The following is a 13,714-nucleotide window of genomic DNA, read 5'->3' on the forward strand; positions in this document are numbered from 1 at the left end:
TAGAAAAGCGCCCCAAAACGAAATGAAAATTGACACAAAATAAACAGGAATTTTTTTTTAACAAACATCTTAATCTGAGAGTAATATATAGGGGATTTTGTACACCGTTTAGCGAGTTGCTGTCGGAAGTGCCGAGGTTACTGAGGGTAAGTTCGTAGATCTGTCTGCTGTTTGAACAAACTGAGATTCTTTGTCTAGGTATTCTGCCAGCCATGGAGGAAGCCAGGACAGAGATTTCTAGTATACGCGAACTAAACGTCACACAGTTCAGGGCACGCACCTAACAGATCGTCTGATTGGTACGTTTTCGTCTAGGGTTGTGTAGTGATAAACTTCGAATTTTAAAGTTATTTGAGGATTCAGCACCATGCGTCTGCATTTCCGTACATAGGTCTTCCATGTTTACAATACACATATACTGATACCTCTGAGGACTCTGTAGTAATCCCAACTACAACAACTGGAAAACACGTCCCCCGTGTCATGTACACATGTAGATAGTAGCTAATCCAGGTTAGGTTTCTCTCTGCTTTTTGCGTACGGGGTGAGGAAACTGTTCCAAATTATCATATATAGGATGGAGTTGGAAGATGTACTGAAATTATATTGTTAAAAACATTTAATGTAAATACCGTAGTCTCAAATTATTATTCTGTTTCTTCGGTGAGTGGGTTCCGCTTCAGTATGTAAAATATGAATCCTGGCATTAAACTGCAAAAGAAAACTAACCTGCATGTAATTATAATAAAACACTGTTTATAAGATTAATGAATAGTAGGTACATTTCTTTTTTAAATAACAAAAAATAAAATAAAATAATTTTAGAAAGCAAAGCAACGATGATGATGATGATGATGATGATGATGATGATAATAATGATACCACACACATAAACCCACTAATAATATTCATAAACCAACCAACTAAACATATTATTTCGTGATTGATTAAAACTTTTACACGAAAATTAATTACTTTAAAAGTAAGGTATCTTCTGGTTTCATGTCAGGTGCAGACTACAAGAAGTGCTGTGTTCCTTCATCAAAATGACAGCTTGATTGAAACATATTGTATTGCTTTTTAAAGAACAAATGGATTAGGCACAAGTTACACAACTTACTAGGCCTTCTCCAAAATACATACATATTACGACAGTAATATATTTTTGCAATATAAATACGAACAGAAATAAATATTATTGAAAAAAAGAAAGAAGAAAGGAAACAGTAAAAAAGAGACGCAATAAAGTTTTCTATGATAGCTATCATAACATTTAAAATCGTATCTTACTATCTTAGTACAAGACAACTCCAAGTCATGTTTCGAAAAACGTTGTGACATCACATAATTATATGTACTACAAATCAACAACAGTCAAATTGATTTATAATGTGATTCCTGAAATCACAAAATGATAAACGTTAATTACACATATTATTCACCTTTCAACTGGGAGATGTATAATCTTCACAGTTGGGGGTAGCGCCATCCTTCCCCTATCTTCCTCCTCCCGCTTCTGACACCCTAAATGCCAAGATGTATCTTGATAAAAAAAGTATATCTCATGACGGCCATCTATGGTATAAAGTCTGGCTACAGTACACGAACAGTTTGTGATAATGCCCACTGATATTAACCATCATATGTAAGCACTGTTATATTAATTGTCTCCTGATAATTCGAACAGTGCTACACATAAGGCCACTATGTTATCTGAAGAAGAAATAGTAAAACAAATCATGAATCTGTCCTTCGCACAATTGGCTTGACTTAAAATCCGAAGACACTTCCATTCCTCTTCTGTATCGGATTCCAAAACTTCATAACAATCCATCTAAGAAGAGGTACATCGCGGAGTTCTGACCATAGACTTGACCGTTATTTTTACCACTATCAAAGATGACCTTATTAGTTAAAACAAGACGAGACAAGTGGTATTAATCATTCACTCTCAATCCAGATAAATGTTCACTCATATCAAAACATTTGATTTTTCAACATTATATACAACTCCATTCCTTAATCAATGGGGTATGTGTTACTAAGAACGGTGAACGAATATGTATACATATATTACATTTTCAGTGCAATCAAAGTATGTGATATTTTTCAGATCACATACTTCTAGAATTTGATAACTTTGCAAATTAGATGTAAATTAATCGAAGTCAAGGCACTAGGCTTATTGACATTTAAGCAAACGTACTAGGGCGACACTCAATAATTGACGTATGCATTCATAGTTATCAAATAAAAAACATTTCAATAGCAATTTTACACAGAAAGCTGTCCGGCGTTCAGAAAACAAAAAACGTTATGCACTAGTTTATTTTGATGTAAGGAAATCCAAAATGACGTCATTCGAGTTTGACGTCATTCCCATTTAAAAAGACCGCGCTTAATATTCCTACGTCATTTGAATATCGTGTAATGGCTGACTGGAAATAGTTGCGTATACTTTTTACAAAAACAGTTTTGATTAAGATTGAGATTATATGTTTTTCGCTATCGTCAACATCATATATTAGGAATAAAAATATTGTATCTTTCACTGACAATTAGTAAAGACAGAGTGAATCCAGACTAAAGTATACTGAGACAGACATATGTGATATGCTGGACTTCCTTGTAAATATGTCAAATTTGGGAATAGGACATATTATATGCAGGAAAAAGGAATCCCCATAGCACCAACTGTGCTCCACTACTCGCCGATTTATTTCTCAATACATATGAATCAGAATTTCTGACTAATTTGGTTAAATCAAAACAAGGAAATCTGGCAAAAACTTTACATTTACTTTCCGTTATATTGAAGATTTTATATCATTTAAACATAATAGCAAGATTACAGATTACCTTTCATTGATTTACCCACAAAGTAAAGTAAAGTTTGTTTTGTTTAATAACACCACTAGAGCACATTGATTTATTAATTATCGGTTATTGGATGTCAAATATTTGGTAATTCTGACACCAGGTGAGCGCTTTACCACTGGGCTACGTCTCACTACCTACCTTGATCGAAGCCTAGAGATTCAAGGCGACACTTATCTCCAAACTAAGCTGTATGATAAAAGTATGACTTCAATTTCCCAATAGTTAATTTTCTCGTCATATCGATCAATATACCTTCTTCTCTAGCTTTTGGTGTCTACATATCGCAACTTCTAAGATACCTTAGGACATGCTCATTCTATTCAGATTTCAAACAACATGATATCATTCTGTAACAGAAGTTGATCCATCAAGGGTATGATGTCCAGGGACTCCTGAGGGCATTCAAAATGTTTTATGGTAGACATTTGGAGGCTTTGTCTACTAACTATGATGCATTACTGACCTAAAAGATGGCAGATGCTATTCGATATTTTGAACTTGTACATACATTTTCATCTCTTTGGTGAAACCCATGTACATTTATTATTTTATCATCGTTTCAGATGACGTGACAGACGACAGCTGTGTTGGCAGTACTCATGACGGATACCACCTTTTGCATAAACCTGATATCCCTGTTATGACAGTGATTCGTGAGTGTATTTCATCACAGCTGTACTTATTCCAGTGAGCTTTGGCCGGTACTAGTTTTGATTTAGTAAACTGGTTTGGGAGTGGTAGTCCTCTTCTGGCGGTGTAAGAGGGATGAAATCTCCAGCAAGAATTCTCAACTGGAATGGCTCTCCTCCTATAGACGAGGCACTAGATAGAGACTGTTACTCTGTCAAATGCCCATTCGACTCTGCATTAGGCATGGATACGGCCCTAGCAATGTATTACGGTTTTATTTAGATTAAGCAATACCATTAAGCAATACACCATTTTTATAAGCAGTAAGGAACTAGGATGCATTTTCACAACTTAGTACTGTAGCAGTGTTTCTTTAATGTTCACAAACAAATCTAAATCCATTATAACTTAAGGAGATAAATGTTTTGTTTTGTTTAGACATCACTAGAGCACATTGATAAATTAACCATTGTCTAACGGTTGATAATTTTGACAAGAAGAAGACTACTGGTTATTGAAATGAGAAGATGATAATTCTACTTTGACATCAAAGAGAGTCAGTTTATATTGTATTGTCAAAACCTACCGCAGCAACAACAACAATACCGGAGTAATCATAACACCAAAATGAATGTATATCTTGATATCTGCCGTTTGAGAGCTAGACGGACATTTGGATGGTGAGGCAGTATATGCTCAACTTACGCTAACACTTGATACTATCAGCGTTTTTACGCTGATTCATTAGTGCATGTCATCACAGCTGTATTTATTCCAATGAGTTCTGTCCTGTTCTAGATTTGATTTCGTAAACTGTCTGGAAGTGGCAGTACTCTTTGTTGCGCTCAAAAGGATGCATTGTTCAGTAAAAGATCTCCTCCGGATCGGTTGTCCTATAGGCACTGAGTCATGGAATCGACCATTATTTTACCAAACGTCCATTCAGCTGCATTGTGCAGTGATATGGTTTTGATTACGGATGACAGTTTTGTTGTTCAGATAAATAGATATATCATGTAATCTATAGATATATAATGCACCCATGACATCATAGACAGCTGTCGTATAGTATTTGCATAAAATATTATAAATCGTAAGTACTTTAAAACATGATAATAGTTTTATACAACGATTCGGCTATGGAATCACAGAACGCTATGATATATATGGAATCACTGAAGCCATGGCGTGTGGGTAGGGGGGTGGGGTAAACGAGCCATGACTGTGTTGGTTGCAACATACACAAGTGATTGACGGTTGGAGGGGAATATGTTTAACATTTATAACGTTTTAAAAAATATTTGACACATTTCTGTAAAGTAATTCCAAACTCTTTCAACATTAAACATAAATGCGATAAATACTTTTTATAATGTTCCAATACAGTGTTATAACAAACAAGAAAACAAACACTGCACAAAATTGGATGCTATTAATAAATGTTTAATGTGAAACTTTAATATCTATCTTCAGCTAAACTATATTATAATTGTTGTAATTGGTAACATAAAAATATGTACTGGTAAACTGATATTTATCAGTAGCAGGGGGTGGGGAAATTCAGCAACTGCATTCAACCTTATTCTTCAATGGACACACATTTTATAATAGAAAAAAACAAATAGAAGATAAATCGGCAACCCTAAACTGAAATTGTGTTTTTGTTGTTTCATTTCGAAGTTTTCTTTATTTTTGCTTTTAATATAAAAAAAAAACCCAAATATACAATTGTACTTGAACTTACTGTAAGGATACAATGAATGGCATTGATATTCTAAAATACAAGATCAAAGGGATTAAGAGCCAGGTGTTGAAATGATCACCTTTCGTGTTGTAACAACTGCAGTGGGTTCGTGCAAATACGAAAGCCTGCCAAGCGCTGGACGAGGTGTGGGCAGACAGTCGGCGGCGATCGTGCGGTGTGATCAGAAAGTCTCGATTTGCTGGACAGTGATAAGCCAGGGCAACCACAACGCACCAAGTGCGTTTGTATTAAAGACGTAACATAAAAACACCATAGCATACTCATGTGAACCACGTTAACAACGTGACAATATTGGCCACGTGGTTGGTCAGATCAAAATGATCATAATTCCCAACAAGGTCAATGTTATGGAAATTGGGGAGTTAAAATGTCAGATATAATATATAAAATAATTTGGTTCATTTACTTCAGAAAATACAATCAAACCTGCTCAATTAGCAATGTCTATTAAGCATATGCAATCTGATTAAAATTAGCTCTACTGGGTCTACTAGTAGATATAACAGCATTGCGCGGACTCCTATGTCCAGGTGACATTTCATTTATAAATAACAATTTAAATATCGACCATTTACACTTCGCCTTTTATAGCGTTATTCGGGAGCATACAAATTCTAAAAATATCGGGCGAGACTATTTATGAAATATGCGAACTTGCTGGTCTGTTTCAACATTGAAAAAACAGGGTGAAAAGTGCAGTAATAAAACTCTGGATTGCATACTAGTATAAACAGATTTTATGGCTATACCATCACGAGTTTTTTTCCGTCTTAAAACGAATTTTATATAAAATTTTATATTGCAATTAGTTTCCGGCATATTTCGTATCATTTTGTATACCCTCGGCATAATACCGAATGTTTTCAAATTCTTTTCAAATCATTGGCATGATTTTGCAAGTAAGGTTTTGATTTGTCAAATGAAAGGTCAACTGGACATGAGCTCCAACGGGCTTCTGTTAGATCCACATGTAATAGTGGAGCTAATTTTAATTAGATTGAAGCATATGTGTCTTAAAAGGCCATCATACTGTTTAAAACTATCAAAACCATTGAATACAGTAATATTGACAATCAAAGGAATCTATACTATACGTTCTAGTGATTAAATAATAATAATAAACATTAATGAACATACACATACAATATACATGTATCAATGAGAGGGAGAGGGAGAGGGAGAGGGAGAGGGAGGGAGAGAGAGAGAGAGAGAGAGAGAGAGAGAGAGAGAGAGAGAGAGAGAGAGAGAGAGAGAGAGAGAGAGAGAGGGAGAGAGAAACATATTAAACATTTGTCATTCTGCACACGCAATATAACTTACTCCATCAATAGTATTTCATACCAACCCCCTCTACCTCCTCCGCCCACGCTAATACCTTACACGGGGGTCCATTGACCTGTGGTTCAGAACCGCCGAGCTACAGAAATAGAACAGTACCATTCTAGTGAGAATTAGTGGGATGCCGTCTTACGTTAAGCGAAAGTTTGTTCTTTCTGAAAATATGGCGACATGAAACGGCTTCACGGGTCGTCATCAAGGAGTTAATACATAGACAAAGATCATATGGACATACTAGTCCGCCGAGTCGAACACACAGCAAACAGGTAAACAGATATATAAACCATGCTACATACACTGACACAATCTCAATACACAGGCGATGATCGCAGAGTAACAAGTATGATGATGATGATGATGATGATGATGATGATGATGATGATGATGATGATGCTGATGATGATGATGATGACGATGATAAAGAGAGGATGCACATGACCATGATAATCGTGGTATTGGCTGTTGTGGTTGTGACGGTATATGCTCTTAATTTCTTTTTGCCTGTGGCGATATTAATTGTTTTAGAAGGCCGTGTGCAGTTCCAAATGCACTTAGCCCAGGTGGGCAACTTGTTACGTGATACCTTTGCGCGACGGTCATCGAGCAGTTTCTATTACACACCCAGCCAGGTGCGGAGGCCATGTGGCCAGTAGTTACGTAATACCTCCGCGCGACCATGGAATCTTTAGCGAACTGGCGACATTAAGTCTGACGATCTGAGAAAAAAAATACCGCTTGATCGCGGTGGAAATAGCACTTGTAGGGATTCGGTGCCGCGATGTACCCCCAGGCGATATTCGCTGTCTCTGAGAGTTTTGAATAAATAGCTAGGATTTAGATATATCGAGGGAGCTACTCTCGATATACTAAAGTCAAAACTTATACTAGCTCTACCACCCTTTACAGTTTAGACTGACCATTCAAAATTCGCGCCAAAATTCCTTCAATCAAAACTGCGCACATTTTCTCTTTGGCATATTAACTGCTCCATTCAAAATTTCATAGCACCACCACCCACCCCCGCCTGCTACCGATCCCGGTCGGACTACTGGTGCTTCCTTGCACCTGCCAGTGCAGGCGGTCCCTCCAACTTTCTGTCTTGGACGACAGAGCTTGCTCCGCAAGCACTTGCGCCCACGACAGGCATGCGCTACAACAGCTTGCTCTGAATGTGCACGTTAAACCCTATGACCTGACCTGACCTATATCGAGAAAAAACGATTGGAAGTATCCAGGGGAAACGGACGTCGTCCACTGAACGATCTATATAAGTTCAGTTCGGACGTGGTAAATATATTTTTCTGCTCTGTTGTATAACCTTGATGTGATTGATGTGACCTTAAATATTTTAATACTGTATTATACCAATATTATTTAGACGGTGCTGCCGGTCATCTGACGCAGTAATCTGTAGGCTCACTGTCCTAAAGAATTATAAAAAGCTTAACCAGTCATCCTAGAGGACCTAGGTAAACTGTAGGTTATTGTCTTTATTGTGATAGGTACCAGTATTAATTCTGTATTACAAGGTTATTGACTGAGTAGTTAGGGTTAATTAAAAATTAACCAGTTAGGAATAGTGTTGTAATTCCTTTATTAATTAAGTTCCCCTGGAAGCGTTTCTCCATTATTGCACGTGTGTGTGTGTTAGCGTTTCTCAATTATCACACGTGTGGGTGTTGTGTCACGGTGAAGTGATTAGCATATTGTGTAAACTAGACACCTAGAGATTAACTAATTAAGTGATCAGTTCTGGGTTGTTATTATTGTTGTTATTAATTAACTACTGCGGCAGTACATTTGTCAGCGTAGGTTAATACAGATTCCAAAGTGTATTGTGTTTTTGTTGTGTTTTCTAGTGAACTAAACGTGCTATAATAATATATACTGTATATAAGATCGTATCTCTGATCATACCTAGACGAGCCATAGCGGGTATAACTGCCTATTACAGAGAGATCTAATAGATATACAGTTAGGAGAGATATTTGGACAATCGTGTTTCATTCAGTTACGGGTATTATAGAATCCCCGTGACAGGAGTAGAAAATTGGGGCGCTCGTCCCGGATCTGAAACGGGACATGCATATTTAAAAAAGTATTGTTTGTAAATGGGGGCTTTATAAATTATTTTTACAAATTTACTAGAAGTAGCAACGTTGTTCACTAGAAAATTAATTAATATTAAGTGCGTCATATCTAAACATGGATAAGAATTTGCTGGATAGGCCTACGCTCAGTGTAGTGGAGATTAAGCGAGCACGTAAGGCCGAGTTAGTTGAAATCGCGGGTGAGCGAGAAATTGATTTAACATCAGCTAAAACCTTAGGTGATATAAAGACAATTATTATCCAGGAAGTTTTTGGTGATAGGCCTGTTATGGAAGACAGTTAGATTGTTCCAGAGATAGAGATAAATGAGTTAAGTGTGGAACAACAATTAGCTTTTAAAAAGCTTGAGTACGAAAGAGAAGAAAGTGCATTAGATAGAGAGAGGGAAGAGAGAGATAGAGAGAGAGATAGAGATAGAGAGAGAGAAAAAGAAGATAGAGATAGAAAAAAGAAGATAGAGAGAGGGATAGAGAGAGAGAAAGAGAAGAGAGGGATAGAGAGAAATAAAATAGAGATAGAGAAGATAGAGAGAGGGATAGAGAGAGAGAGAGAGAAGAGAGAGATAGAGAAGATAGACATAGAGATAGAGAGAGAGAGAGAGAGAGAGAGAGAGAGAGAGAGAGAGAGAGAGAGAGAGAGAAGAGAGGGATAGAGAATTCCAGTTAGAAAAATTAAAAGTGGAACATGAGTTAAAGTTGAATACTGAAGAAGTTAGACGAGAGGCAGGAAATGGTTTTAACATGTCGGAGGCTTATAGATCAGTGCCTGTATTTGATGACCAGGAGGTAGATATGTTCTTTCAACTTTTTGAACGGGCCGCTAAGCAGCTAAATTGGCCGCAGTCTAAGTGGACATTGTTAGCCGTGTCTAAGTTTAAGGGGAAGGCTAGTGTAGCTTATAATTCAATGAGTGATGAGCGAGCAAGTCAGTACGACCTAGTTAAGGCAGCAGTGTTGAGGGCTTATGAATTACGACCTGAGGATTATCGTTTACGGTATAGCGAGTTGAGAAAAACGCAGGGTCAGTCTTATAATGAGTTTGTGGCTAAGAAGGCAGGGATGTTTGATAAATGGGTTGTTTCTCATCAGGTAGAGTCATTTACCGAGTTACGGGAGTTGTTGATCTTACAGGACATTAAAAATGGGTTACCAGTTAGCTTACGTATTCATTTAGAGGATCGTGATGTCAAAAAGACAGAGGAGGCAGGCATAGTGGCAGATGACTACGTGTTAATACACAAGGCTCAGGCAGTACAGGGTAGCTTTATACAACAGGGTGATAAGAAGAAATTTCAGCCAGGGTTTTCCCGGGAAAGTAACTATCGGTGGGAGTCATCTAGTTGGTCAGCTAGTCAGACAAGGAATACACCTGGTGGGCAAAGTAAGGATAGGCCTGCATTATCAGCCAATGCACGAACTTTTCGTCCACATTGCAGTTACTGTAAAAAGGATAACCATCTTGTCGGGGACTGTTTTAAAAGGAAACGCGATAATGCGCAAGTGGTCGGTTTAGTGAGGTCAGCTCCGTTAGCGAGAGAGTTAATGGTTAGTCCCATGGCAGAGAAAGTAAACCCGTATGTGTCCACTGGTATGGTTTGTGATGTGAAACAAGAATTGAGTCCTAAGGCAATATCAATCTATCGAGACACAGGCTGTAATCTGTCGCTTATAACGTCAAAGTGTTTAGCTGGTATTGAAAATTCAGATACAGGACGTAGTTTGGCTTTAACCTCAGTTACTGGAGAAAAAATGGTTGTCCGGTTACATAAGGTTTTCTTGTGTTCGAAGTTTGTGACGGGACCAGTCGTTATGGGTGTTGTAAAAGATTTGCCTGTTGAAAACATAGGAGTTTTGTTGGGTAATGATTTGACTAGTCAGTGTTGTCAGCCGAAATGTGACCAATTGTTAATTAAAGACAGCCCTTTACCAATAGAAGAGAGTGAGGTTGATGAGATTAGATATCCTGCGTGTGTAAAGACTAGGGCTATGGCCAGTAGGGTAACACGATACCCAGAGGATATTTGTGATTTGTCTGATACGTGTGTGAGCCATGAAATTGGAGTGGATGAGGTTATCAGTAAAATGGTAGATAAGTCAACTGAGGAATTAAATGTGGTGGAACCGGTTGATCTCCCGCAGAGGGGAATTGAACCAGTTGTGTTTGATAGAGGGGATTTACCTTGTAATAGACAAGAGTTAATTCTAGAGCAGGGGGCTGATCCAAAATTGTTGGCAGCTCGCACTACTTTGTTAACAGAGGGTGAGATGGAGGATCAGATGTCAGGTTATGATATGGACAAGGGAATATTAATGAATAAGAGAGTTAGAGATGGGAAGGCTAGGAAGCAACTGAGCCATGCTCAGAGCAAAATAAAATCAGTGTTTGATAGGAAGGTTAGAAAGCAACTGAGCCATGCTCAGAGCAAAATAAAATCAGTGTTTGATAGGAAGACTAGGAGTCGGGAATTTAAACCAGGGGATAAGGTGCTGCTGTACCTTCCCATTAAACGGTGTTCTGTGCAGAACAGGTATTTCGGGCCCTATGTTGTGCACAAACGGGTTAATGAGACAGGGCATGTGATAAACACTCCTGATAGGGTTAGGAAAAGTAGGTATTGTCACATCAATTTGCTAAAAGGTTATTTTGACAGACTGCCGATAGTTCCAGAGTTACCGGTCCAAATTGAGAGTTACTCAATTTCCTGTGATGACGTCAAGACTGCAGAGAGAAAATTAACCAACAGCCAGATTCTAGCAGACTTGAGGCCCCAGCGAGCAAAGTTGACTACGCTGATACAAGACAATGTTTCCATTTGTCGGGACCTTCCAACGGTTACCAATACCTTAAGCCAGGATGTGCGCCTGGAATCCAACGCTACACCGATTCGACAGCATGCCTATCGGAGAAAACCTGGAAAACGTGCGACACTGAAAAAGAAAGAAACGAAGTTCCAGTGGTCAGGTGAATGTGCGAAGTCATTCAACCGTCTCAAGCAGATGCGCTACTCGTCTCCCGTGATGGCAACACCAGACTACCGAATGCCGTTCAAGCTAGCTGTGGATGCCAGTGACGTGGGAGCTGGAGCTGTGCTGTTCCAGGAAGACGAAAATGGACTGGACCATCCTGTAAGTTTCTTCTCCAAAAAGTTTGACAAACACCAGGTGAACTATTCCACTATACAGAAGGAAGCTTTGGCCATGGTACAAGCTCTGAAGCATTTTCAGATCTACGTGAAATCGGCAGTGCATCAAGTGGTAGTCTTTACTGATCATAATCCGGTTACCTTCATTCACAGAATGAAAGCCACCAACCAGAGAGTTTTGAGGTGGAGTCTTCTTCTGCAAGAATACCCAATTACCATTGAACATATCAAGGGCACATCCAATGTAATCGCTGATGCCCTGTCCCGAAGTTGAACGTTATGATGATGTGTTGACATTCTTGATTTCTGTTTTGTTTTTATATATTTTATTTGTATACCAGGGACTCAGAGACTCAGTGTGATTACTGGTAGTCACCTTATTATTACATGTGTTATAAATGCCCGTATGCGTCGGTTAACGCACCTTTTTGTTTTAATGTAGTATATTTCCCTATTCCTAGAGTAGAGGAAATATCCTTTTTGAGGGGTGGGGGGGGGGGGGGTGGGGGGGGGGGGGTGTGACGGTACATGCTCTTAATTTCTTTTCGCCTGTGGCGATATTAATTGTTTTAGAAGGCCGTGTGCAGTTCCAAATGCACTTAGCCCAGGTGGGCAACTTGTTACGTGATACCTTTGCGCGACGGTCATCGAGTAGTTTCTATTACACACCCAGCTAGGTGCGGAGGCCATGTGGCCAGTAGTTACGTAATACCTCCGCGCGACCATGGAATCTCTAGCGAACTGGCGACATTAAGTCTGACGATCTGAGAAAAAAAATACCGCTTGGTCGCGGTGGAAATAGCACTTGTAGGGATTCGGTGCCGCGATGTACCCCCAGGCGATATTCGCTGTCTCTGAGAGTTTTGAATAAATAGCTAGGATTTAGATATATCGAGGAAAAACGATTGGAAGTATCCTGGGGAAACGGATGTCGTCCACTGAACGATCTATATAAGTTCAGTTCGGACGTGGTAAATATATTTTTCTGCTCTGTTGTATAACCTTGATGTGATTGATGTGACCTTAAATATTTTAATACTGTATTATACCAATATTATTTAGACGGTGCTGCCGGTCATCTGACGCAGTAATCTGTAGGCTCACTGTCCTAAAGAATTATAAAAAGCTTAACCAGTCATCCTAGAGGACCTAGGTAAACTGTAGGTTATTGTCTTTATTGTGATAAGTACCAGTATTAATTCTGTATTACAAGGTTATTGACTGAGTAGTTAGGGTTAATTAAAAATTAACCAGTTAGGAATAGTGTTGTAATTCCTTTATTAATTAAGTTCCCCTGGAAGCGTTTCTCCATTGTCGCACGTGTGTGTGTTAGCGTTTCTCAATTATCACACGTGTGGGTGTTGTGTCACGGTGAAGTGATTAGCATATTGTGTAAACTAGACACCTAGAGATTAACTAATTAAGTGATCAGTTCTGGGTTGTTATTATTGTTGTTATTAATTAACTACTGCGGCAGTACATTTGTCAGCGTAGGTTAATACAGATTCCAAAGTGTATTGTGTTTTTGTTGTGTTTTCTAGTGAACTAAACGTGCTATAATAATATATACTTTATATAAGATCGTATCTCTGATCATACCTAGACGAGCCATAGCGGGTACAACTGCCTGTTACAGAGAGATCTAATAGATATACAGTTAGGAGAGATATTTGGACAATCGTGTTTCATTCAGTTACGGGTATTATATAATCCCCGTGACAGTGGTAATGGATAGGAGATAATTAATGATATAATAACATACTTCATGATCGTTGATATACTAAAGGGAGCTGTGAATGGAACACCAAAGTTTCTTTTGTTTAACGAGCAGATTGATGTATTAATCGC

The sequence above is a fragment of the Gigantopelta aegis genome, chromosome 4, assembly GCF_016097555.1.
Source record: "Gigantopelta aegis isolate Gae_Host chromosome 4, Gae_host_genome, whole genome shotgun sequence".
NCBI classification, from domain to species: domain Eukaryota; kingdom Metazoa; phylum Mollusca; class Gastropoda; order Neomphalida; family Peltospiridae; genus Gigantopelta; species Gigantopelta aegis.